Source organism: Amblyomma mixtum, chromosome 1 (genome assembly GCF_055824585.1).
Source record: "Amblyomma mixtum isolate Tamu chromosome 1, ASM5582458v1, whole genome shotgun sequence".
NCBI lineage: Eukaryota > Metazoa > Arthropoda > Arachnida > Ixodida > Ixodidae > Amblyomma > Amblyomma mixtum.
This window is the reverse complement of record NC_143012.1, coordinates 279,488,075-279,499,642: the sequence shown is the minus strand read 5'-3', so window position 1 is coordinate 279,499,642 and position 11,568 is coordinate 279,488,075. Positions and strand designations below refer to the sequence as shown.

Here is an 11,568-nt window from a genome sequence, read left to right as displayed (position 1 = left end):
TCGGGTCAGCAGCCGAGCACTATAGCCACTGAGCCACCGCGGCGGCAATACGGAACATTGAGAACTCGCTTCCTTCTGTCGATAAATCCCGCCATCGCGACATACTCTCCGAGATTTCTTTACGCAGTCCACTGACAGTCTGTAACAAGTCTCTACACTTTATGGGGTGCCTAGCGAATTTTTTGTGAGGATATCAAGTAAAGAAGAGCAACACGGACAGCGAATGACTGCAAGTGATCCTCTAAGACTCGCACGCGGCAGACTGCCTAAAAAGAAGGCACATATGAGACTCTCCTGAATAAAGCTTATACTCCGCCCCCCGTTAGACGCATAAATGTGCGCCTTAATTTTGATCATGTAAATATGGCAGAGGCGGATTTATGGGTCACTCTTCGAGGGGTCCGTTTGGTAGGGGGAAAGGGAGGTCTCATTTCGTCGAAAAAATGGGATCGAGCATAATTTTCCTATGTAAAATTTCTTGCCCTGAGGCAAGGGGGGGGGGGGGGGGGAGGCGACGAAAGTGGAGATGCAGCTCCCTTTTCCTCTTCTTCACACATCTCCACTCAAATCCGCCCCTGAAAGATGGCAGGGCAAATTGTAGGGCAAATATTACAAGCGCCGCGAACATTTTTTTTCAACATGAATTGACCCGCACGCATTTACTGCCGCTTTATTGGAGATCTGTTCAGCAAAGAACAAGAGTGATGTAGAGCAGTGCCTCCACTCTCGTGAAAGTGCCGCCCGAGTAACCTCTCATGTGATTTGCGTGCTACAACTGACATCAGCAAACTTATGAAACGCGCTGGTCTATATCAGCTAAGAATAGGATGACTGGAGCGTAAAAAAAGCATCGCTTCTATAAATACAAGGCGTTTCAGGAAGATTACTGGAACACAGGAGGAAGGTAGGCAGTTATAGAGATGGTAATCTTTCTGAGCATTGTCATGATTGTGATGAAAAGAATAAGAAACCATGTAAACCTGTCTTCAGCGCATGCAAAATTGTGGCCAAACATAGTTGTCAGGATGTGAGAGAGATAATAGAGGCAGATTTGATTACAAAACCCGGTCCATCCTGCGTCAGCGCACCATCTGTCATACTGACCAAAAAGGAAATAATGTTTTTGGGAGCGGCCACGTGATGTCGGCAGGGCTATCAGTTTGACGTCATGCAGCAAGGTGTATATAATTGTGGTTGCGTGTCAATAAACCTTCAGTTGGAAGTAAGCGCTCGTGTTGTCCAAGTCTCTTCTCTGTCCGTGTTTTTTTTTTTTTTTTTTTTTTGCGCTGAACGTGTCTGTTTCAGGAAAGCCGGCCAATAATTTTCAAAACTAGACTCAACAAAAAACAACGCCATTGCGCCATAGTAATAGCAGGGCTAACTGACGTCAGAAAAGAAGTCCGTCATGTTAACCAGTAAGCCGTTTAAGTAAATTCTAATAGCTAACTTTTACACTTTACGGATATGCAGGTTGTCTGGTTGCAATTAAAGATATGTAGCTCACCATTACTAATAGCCATACAAGTTTTTAGAGTTTCGAAAACGCGGTTATCCTCGGCTATGCGGCCCGGCAAATTTTAGCTATTTCTTCCAGAATTCGAAAGTCGCGTCCCGGTGTTTCGCGCAAACAACGCCCACCAGTGAATACCACTGCCGGCGCACGCGCCACGCGACCTCTTCCCCGTCTCGGCAGGAGCAACGGGGAACAGGTCCGTCATACTTTTCAGACATCGCGATCAGCGCGTACGCGAGATAATGGAGGCTTATCATATTAGGAAATGTCAGAATCTGTGTATCAGCGAGCCCTCTGTTACCATGGCAGAATGTGAAATCGATTTCTTAGCCTCAGCATTGCATTGACTTCCGTTTTTGATAACGGATCTTTTTAAACTGATTCTTCCCCAGCGATTAGTGGCGGCTGATGTTTCATTTCCGTTTTTTTCCTCTGACTTGGGCTTTCGAGGAGGGGCTGCGTGTTTTTGTTTTTGTGTTTTTAAAGTGACTTCTATAAATTGCATGTTTCAGCAATAAACCCCAGTTCCGAGTTAGCGCTTGTTTGCGTCGTTTCCTTTCCGCCCCTCGTGTTCCTTGTGCGCTATTGTTACATCATGAAACGATACTAGTATAAATTAGCTAACTAGCATATTAGTTGATATCTTTCACCTGTTTCTTGACATCCGCCAAACCCTGGTAGTACTACTCAACAACTATATTCTAAAACAAATATGGTAGCAGGCTTCCCTGAAACATGTGGTATAGTATATCTGTACTCATGTCGCTTGCACATGTGTCGAAAACGGTGTGCCGGCAACAGATGGTTTAAGCGAAAAATTGGTCTCACCTTTGTGCTCGCCGACAATATCTACGCAGTGTGCAATTCCACGAACTCCCCTTCAACCTTTTTTCCCGCCTCCCCAGTGGCGACCTACAGCTGATATATAATAATAGAGTGCATTCCACTCTGTATGAAGTGGTGATATTCACTCGCCACTGCGCACACTATTCCCTGTCAACCTTACTCAGAAACATTACAGACAAAGCCTGAATTCTCTCAGAGCAAGCTTTCTTGAGCTTCCGTGCTAGTTCACCGAGACAAAAGGATCGAATAAAGAAATGAAAAAGGAGGAAAGAAAAAGGAAGAAGAACGAGGTGGCAGCGTTAATGGCAAAGTCACAACGTCTGTTTACGATGTTCGGCGTTTCACTTATAGTATTCCTATACCACGCACCTGGACAAGATAATAACGTGATGCGTTCCTTCGAGACAACGAAACTATACTTCATCGCAGAACGTATGTCCTCAGTGGACTGGAAGCTACAAGCTCGAGACGACGGCTTGCAGACCGGTCAGGTTGGCTCATCATCATCATCAGCCTGACTACGCCCACTGCAGGGCAAAGGCATCTTCCATGTCTCTCCAATTAACCCTGTCCTTCGAGTTGCGGCCACCGTATTCCTGCAAACTTCTTAATCTCATCCGCCCACCGAACTTTCTGCCGCCCCCTGCTACGCTTGCCTTCTCTTGGAATCCACTCCGTTACCCTTAAGGACCAGCGGTTATCTTGCCTTCGCATTACATGCCCTGCCCAAGCCCACTTCTTCCTCTTGATTTCAACTAGGATATCATTAACGCGCGTTTGTTCTCTCACCCACTCCGCCCACTTCCGATCTCTTAACGTTACACTTATCATTTTTCTTTCCATAGGTTGGCTCGAGAGCACGTTAAAACAGTCGTGCACATAACTTCCAATCCACTACGAACAACTTTTTCGATGAAGTATAAATGGCATCTTGACATGATAAAGCTTAGAATAAAGCTCTCGATACAGAAAAGGCGCTACCCAGCGCTTCTAGCAACGTTACAATACTTTCTCATTGAATGTTTCTCACGAAGCTCGAAATATTAACAATGTTATTCTTAAATAACTAATCTTAAAGATAGCTAAAAAAACAAAAAAATTGGGACGTGCTCAGCGGGAAGTGCACCAGGCAAAAACTTGCTTCAGTTTCATTAGAGATCTTTAGCATAGCATGTATACCTCTGCCGCGTACCGCGAATGCGAGTCGCGTCAATGAGCATGCGTAATGGCGGCCGGTAGTGCACGCTGTGACAAAACTTTCAACTGTAGCAGAGTGTATACTACCATATGTATCAGCAGCGCGAACACAAAACAGGAGCCGCCGCGGTGGCTCAGCGGTTATGGTGCTCGGCTGCTGACCCGAAAGACGCGGGTTCGATCCCGGCCGCGGCGGCTAGAATTTCTTTGGAGGATAAATTCTAGAGGCCCGTGTACTGTGCGATGTCAGTGCACGTTAAAGAACCCCAGGTGGTCTAAATTTCCGGAGCCCTCCACTACGGCGTCTCTCATAGCCTTAGTCGCTTTGGGACGTTAAACCCCATAAACCAAACCAAACCAAACAAAACAGGAAAAAGAAGGAGAAGATAGTACATAGCGCCCTGTACTATCTTCTCCTTCTTCCTGTTTTGTGTTCGCGCTGCTGATACATATGAATCGCAACCAACTAGCCCAGCAGACGGTGGCATACTACTGTTTTCTTAAAAAAGCATTCGGATCGATTTACGTGAAGAATGCCCTTTCAACGGGCGAGGAAGGCCGGCGACTGGAAACCGAAAGCAGGTGATCGCTCACGCGCTATCTGAAGGACTCGCATCGTCGCGTCCGCTTGGCCGCGACGATGCGAGTCCTTCAGATAGATGCGCGTCGCGGCCAAGCGGCCGCGACGCGCAGGGCCGACCTTCCGTTCCCGTTACTCCACAAAGTACACAAGCGAATCGGTGCCGCGACCTCAGTCGGCAGGAGCGCGGGAGAATCGCCAACGGGCCAGTGACCCCTCACCGCCGGAGGGCTGTGATACAACCTGCTGTGTGTGCAAAGCACTCGTGGCACGCGACGGCGTCGAACGCACCGCCGGTATCGCTTATCCATTCGTAAACAGAGCAGCGGACAGGACGAGTGCAAAGCAACCACTCTTCCCGGGGCCTGGAGGCACAAAGAAGAAAAAAAAAAACATCAACAACACCGATACGCTCGCCAAGAGCTGGACGCAACTGTTATAGAAATGCACTCCCACCGACTACACAGATTGCGACTGCCCAGCGTATAATACTTCCTCTTTTAAGCACACCTGATTAACCCTGCGTACTACCTTCTTACAATGTGTCCGAACAGAAAACCGCGGACGTCAGGATTACCGCGCACGGAGATTTAGCATAGCTCCATTCGCGATTTACAACCACGAGCCGGTTCATCGAGGCCGCGCATGCGCCGATAGCCTCGAGGGGCGCGCGCCTTCCGCTGCGCAGGCGCAGCTAAGTCCCCGCGGAAGCAGATTACGGTGCATCGCACTATGCTAAATATCTCCATTAATCTTACGGGACGCCCCAAAGATGACAGCGCGTGACAACCAGGCGATATTCTCAGTCTACTGCTTCTGCTCTCCTTCGATTTCTTCGAAGCTCACCTGTATATCATGGACAACCCAGGTTACTATACCTACGCGGTCATCCTTGTAATGCTGCGTCATAGGTGGCCATGTACACAGCGTATATGCTTTAAAAGACACCAGTAGCGACATTTATTGTTATGCAAGTGAGCTTGAATTCACGGCGCGAAAGCAAAAGAGGTGCCGCGAAGTGCCTCTCTGCATTGGAAAAGTTTTTCCGACTGCGGCACTTTTAACAGAGATGCTTAGTGCGCAAAAGTATAGATGAGGGAAGAAGGCCGCGACAAGCGGTAACTGGCAACTCAATGCTTCATTCCACAAGCATACTCGAGGTAACCAACGCGCATGCCCAGCCACGCATGTAAACATGTGCGCAGAAAGACTGGTGGTTACAAGAAAACTCTCGTCCCCTCCTTCTTCCTTCGAGCTAAGCCTCTCTGCCAGATTCCACTTTCAACGAGCGCAGAGCAACACTTTCCTCGAAGGTGGTCCTTCCGTGTTACGGTTAACAGTAAGCACGACTTACCTCAACAACTTCACACACGCACCCCGTTGTCATTCCCGGCAGAGACGAAAGTTACGTTCGTTCAATCTTACTGAACTGCTGCGCATTGTGGCCATACCGCCAAACAACTCTCGGGCAGTGAGCGGCGCATCAAACACAGCGCAATTAGGCAGCAGTACTTCGCTGCGCTAGACGTTCTAGACAGCTGCGTTTATTATTAGGCAATACGTCAGGTAACGAAGCAGTTAGCAGACGCGCAGTACATCTACTTCGAACAAGGCTTTCGCCATGAATTGAAAGCTGGTTTAGGCGAGGCCATCCTCATGACAACCGCCACCGCTCCCCGTAATTTACTAACATGGAGAAAAAAAAAAACTGATAAAAAATAGAATAGAAAGCATCATGGAAAAGAGGCCCTCACGTGACATGGGAGCGGTACCTCTCAGCCAGGTTTTGCTTTCGCTTGCTGAGCAGTGTAACGCCTGCGCTTGAAATTTTAGATGCGCCTCGGGCGCAGCCCATGAAATCTGAGGCCATCTCGGTACGGATACAGCCGGAGCCGCTCGACAGGCGCTCAGCTCATAGAGTTTCTTACTGTTGCCTAGAGGGAAAGCTAGCGCCCCTTCTATGGGAGTTTGCATGGAGCCCCCTAAAGACCACTTCAGCCACCAAGGGCGCTCAAAGCATCATGGGCCGGTGAGCTACCGACTGCAGAACTACAACTTTCGGCCAAACAATAATGGAAAAACAAAAGCTGTTTGATAATCAAGAATGTCATAACATTCAATATTCTGTCTAATGATTGCAACAAACGAGCAGAAAAGCATGTAAATGCAATGTTTGCCCAAAATAAGAGATGGCTAGCTTTCCTATTGGCCAAGTAATGAACACTACAAAAACTAATATTTCGTAATTAACAGGCGAATTTTTAAAAGTCAATATGGTTTCAAAAAAAAAATTTGTTGCTTGGATACTTTAAGAGGTTTTTTAATGGCATTTCGGAAAAGTGAAACCTTTTATTGGCGTCATGTGTCGTTGCGGTTTCGCTACTATGGCTTTTGCACACTACATTCGCGCCAAAGTCGTCTGCGCACACATGAACAGCGTTTTCGGAATGAAAGATCTTAGCAGTGCCACTCCGTGTTCCCAAAAAAATACGACTGTCCCGCAACAAGTAGCTCACCGTCGCATGATGCTTTGAGCGTCCATGGTGGCTGAAGTGCAGCGCCGCCAGCTTTCCCTCTAGGTAATAATAAGAAACTAAGGCTCAGCTAGTGCATGCATTTCCGCTAAATAAACATCACGAATCAAGCCATGGCTTGCAGTCTGGTAAGTATGATTAGGGCCAAATTTTCAAGATTCATTGCGCAAAACGGCTGTCGGTGACAGAAGACAGTGGCGTCATAGGAGGGTGGCTACAGGTCAACGTGACACTAATTTCCGTATGTAACACTGCCTTCACTGAACTCAGCAGCCGCGGTGGCTCAGTCATGGCATTCGGCTGCTGAGCTCGAGGTCTAGGAATCGAATCCCGGCTTAGGCGACCACGTTTCAGTGAAGATGAAATGTAGAATTTTTTTTCTTTTCTGGGTGGACAACTCAACCGCGCCCTGAGAAAAGGAAGGAAGGGGGGAGTGAAAGAAGAAAGAGGTGCCGTAGTGGAGGGCTCCGCATTACTGTTGACCACCTGGGGATCTTTAAAACGTGTACTGACCTTGCACAACACACAGGCGCCCTCTGAGTTTCGACCCGATCGAAACGGGGTCGCCGCAGCCGGGATTGAACCCGTGTACTGCGGCACAGCGGCAGAGTGCTCTGACCACTCAGATATCCCGGGTTCAAAAGTACAGATGTCACGACGTCAGCACACAAAACAATTGGTGCTACTAACCGCGGTCTGGACCCTGCCTAGTCTATGTGTATAAGTCCAATTTACGAAGAGCCTCCAACGTAGGCACATTGGATGCGAGACGGCACGGTAACGCGATCAAGTGGCCTCCAGCAGTTTGCGCCCGCTGTGCAATTTGGTGCCGCAGACACGGTAGTATGAAAGGCAGAAAATATGCTGGCAACGTTGATAACAAATATGCCGGCAATTAAGAAACTGTTTGGCTCCGCCAACCGACGTGATACCGTGGGAATGCAGAGCTACCCTCCAAGCTAGGCAAAGCTTTCCTCTTTCTTTTAATTCCCTTTTCATTTCTTAATTTCTACCTTTCGGTTTTTGGTGTGGAACATCTCAATTTTCAAATTTTCGATGTGGGCCACGCATATTTTGCAGGTGGGCCAATTCTATTTTGAGGCTAGGCCAAGCCTGTCTTCCGCCCAAGTTCAAACAGATTCACCTGCAGTCATATTCGGCCAAGGTCATTCAATAGGCGAATTTTGGGTGGTTCACAACATATTTGGGCATGGGCCTCATTGGGGACGTGCCATACCAGCCCTCAGGAGCCCATCTATCAATTTTTGTACATTTCGATTAAGGTCGATTCAAGATCAAATTTTGGGTGGACCATATTTGGGTACGGATCAAGTCAGAGTATGTCATAATAACATCCCTAAGTTTCAGGGTCATTGCCAAATCTCCTCAAAGCTGTCTTTACAGCCGCTGCAAATTGAGTCACATGGCCCGCCAGGAGGCTTCACTCATCCCACGGCTTTCGCCGAGAAAGCAGCTGTGCTTTCGAACTAAAAAAGCTAGCAGCTGCGCGGAGCGCTGCCATAGAAACCATGCGAGAGAGAGACAGAAACACTTCAATAATGCGAAAGCATTGCTAGTCACATTACGAGAAAAGCCGGCGGCGTGTGTTCGTACGTTGGTGCGTCTATCCGCAGGTGGTACAGAAAATCCCAGCGACGGCAAAGAAATCATCACCATAATCATCACCAGACTGACTACGCCCACTGCAGGGAAAAGGCCTCTCCCATAACTCACCAATTAGCCCTGTCCTTTGCCAGTTACGGCCATCGTATCCCCGCAAACTTGTTAACCTCATCCGCCCGCCTAACTTTCTGCCACCCCCTGCTACGCTTGCCTTCTCTTGGAATCCACTCCGTTATCCTTAAGGACCATCGGTTATCTTGCCTTCGCATTACATGTCCTGCCCAAGCTCGATTCTTCCTCTTGATTTCGACGAGAATGCCATTAACCCGCGTTTAACGTTAGACCTATCATTTTCCTTTCCATAACTCGCTGCGTTGTCCTTAACTTGAGCTGAAACCTCTTCGTTAGCCTCCGCGTTTCTGGCCCATAGGTGAGTACCGGTAAGATACACCTGTTGTATGCTTTTTTCTTGAGGGATATCGGTAAACCGCCAACCAGGATCTGAGATAACCTGCCGTATGTACTCCACATCATTCTTATTCTAGTTATTTCCCTCTTATGATCCGGATCAGCAGTGACTAAAAATAAAGTGGCAAAAAAAATAGGGTTACGTTAACAAGCGGACGTAGGACGCACACCGCAGGCCGAGCACCGCCATTTCAGACAACCTTACGTCTATATATACCTTAATGTGGTGCAGCTTTCCCGACTACATTTGTACAAAAATTGCGAGCAACTGTTTGTCGTATAGCGTTCGGGTGGTGTGACACGATTTCTCTTTGCACATAACTTACATCTACTCGTCAAGTCGGAGGTTATAGCTAGCGACAAGGATTCGAACCGACGACATGTGCACCTGCAGTTGTATGCTTTCACCGACTACTCTTCCCTTAAGGTGCGGCTGATGTGTCCACTGAGATGTAAGACAGTTTCTGCGCTATTTCCTTTTCTAAAAAAAAAAAAAAACAATTTTCGTATCAAAAATCAGGGAGCACTTTGTTGACCTAAAGTACGGTGAGGCGAAAGCGTGGTATTGCTGCTTGTGTCACTGATGTGTGGTTCAGGTGTTAAGCTTCGCCTCTAAGAGCGGAACGCGACAGCGTCTTGCAACGCTGCCAGGGAGTCCATTGAACGCCATCGCACATTCGGATCTTTGCTTTGCTCGTCGGTAAATTGGTTTTTGTGGAAAGGAAATGTATCTGTCTCTCATATCTCGGTGGACACCTAAACCTCGTCGTAACGGGAAGGGAGGAAGATGGGAATGAACGAAGACACCGTATTCACTAGACGCGCCTTTGTTCATTCCAAACCATTGAGTTAAGCGCCGCTTTTTACAAAGCATATAAACACGAAATAGTGCCAGCACTGACAGCAGTTTTTAACGAAGCCTACAAAGAAAATGAATTGCCCCCGTCTTATGGTAAATCACATACAGTGCTAATCCCTAAATCCGATGACGCTGAAAAGTTAAAGCAGGTCACAGCATATCGTCCTATCGCCCTCACAAACGTGGATTATAAAGTTTTCATGAAGATTTTAGCCCGTAGACTACAGTCAGTAATTCAGGATATAGTCGGTCCCCACCAGACGTGTGGGATCAAGGGACGCTCTATTGTTTCCAATATTCATAAAGCGAGGTGTGTGCTGGAATGTTGTGATTACACAAATAGCTGTGTAGCCATCCTTCAGCTAGATCTTGAGAAGGCATTCGATTGTGTCTCGCACGATATCCTGTTCTGCATACTCGACCATGTGAATTTAGGGTCCATTATTTGCGAGGGAGTGGCTTTGGCGTACCGGAGCTGCACGACAAGATTAATTGTAAATAAGAGTTTGGGGGCCCCCATTAGCCTGCAGCGTTCGGTGCGCCAGGGTTGTCCCCTCAGCCCTCTTCTATTCTGCATTTACATTGAAGCGCTGTGTTTGAATATCATAGAAAGTGAAAAAATTCGAGGATTCCAGCTACAGGCAGCAGAAGTTAAGCTGCTGGCTTATGCGGATGATGTCGCGGTGTTCACAGTGAACCGGGAAGGTATAACCGAGGCCGTGGCATGCGTAAAAGAATTCACCAAGATCACCGGTAGTAAAGTGAATTGGTCAAAGTCCCTGGGGCTTTGGCACGGTGAATGGCCAACGAAGCCCGGTAATTTTGCAAACGTGTCCTGGGTGACGACCCCAGTAAAGTACTTAGGCGTCCCACTGGACGGTTATCGCGATAGCGATCCGTACTGGAAAGCACAGACGCAAGCCACGCGTGAAAAGGTGGAAAGGTGGAAAGGGCGACACCTTTCAATTTTCGCAAGGGCCACAGTGTGTAATCTGTTTTTTATGTCTAGGGTGTGGTATGTGATGCAAGTGTTGCATTGTGCAAGGATGAACGTACAGAAACTGCACCGGATCTTTGCCGTTTTTGTGTGGGCTGCGGACTGGGAACGCTGCAGCCGGACCAATTTGGTTAGGCGGGTGAAGGATGGCGGCCTGAGTCTGGGACACTTATTTCTGCGGCAGATTGTAAGCAGATTTTGTTTTGTGCGCGATGTAAGCGATCCGTTTTTGCGCACTGTGTGCCAATTAAGGCTCGGAAATGCACTGCCGGACTTTGTTGTCACAACCGAAAGTTTCTCGGGACGTATTTTTGGTTACTTTAGAGAGGTTGTCGCGAGTGTTCGATTCCTGTCTGTTCGATTTTCGTATGAATATTTATCTTCTGTTAGCAGGAAAAAGTTGTATAAAGATTTGTGCGATGTAGTTCTTCCACAACCTATGTACAGGGCCTTATACAATGGAGGCCAGGGACGTGACGTACTTAAGCGTGTGAAGGCGATGCAGGTGCCGCCAAGTGCAAAAACTTTTTTCTTTAAATTACATACCGGAACACTACCAGTAAAGGAATTCTTGGAAAGGAAGCAGTTATTTCTACCTTGGGGATCACATTGTTTAATTTGTAAACAACCAGAAACAATTGACCACGTTTTTTTGCACTGTTGGGAGGGGGTATACTTTTGGGACATCTTGCAACGGACTTTAAAAAAGGAATTTCCGCTCGACGCTCATGGTATCCGGTACTTGCCTGTAGAGAGTGAGGATGGGACACCATTCGACCTCATTATGCTAATGGGCCTCCATTGTATTTGGCGCTCCAGAATGGCAGGATATCATTGCGATCCTGATGCACGGCCAGCACGGATCTATTTTCGGGAGTGCATGCATAAGTATATTGAAGTTCAGAAACTTGCTCCTGAAGCTCCCGAGTGGCTCGAAAGAGTCGAGCCTTT

The 11,568-nt window shown here is 47.6% G+C and overlaps 1 protein-coding gene across 1 annotated transcript in view; it reads right to left on the bottom strand.

Annotated features, from left to right (window-relative positions):
* The window catches only part of LOC149371873 (uncharacterized), a 79,245-nt gene that overhangs the window by 38,534 nt on the left and 29,143 nt on the right, over positions 1-11,568 (bottom strand). The window lies entirely within an intron of this gene.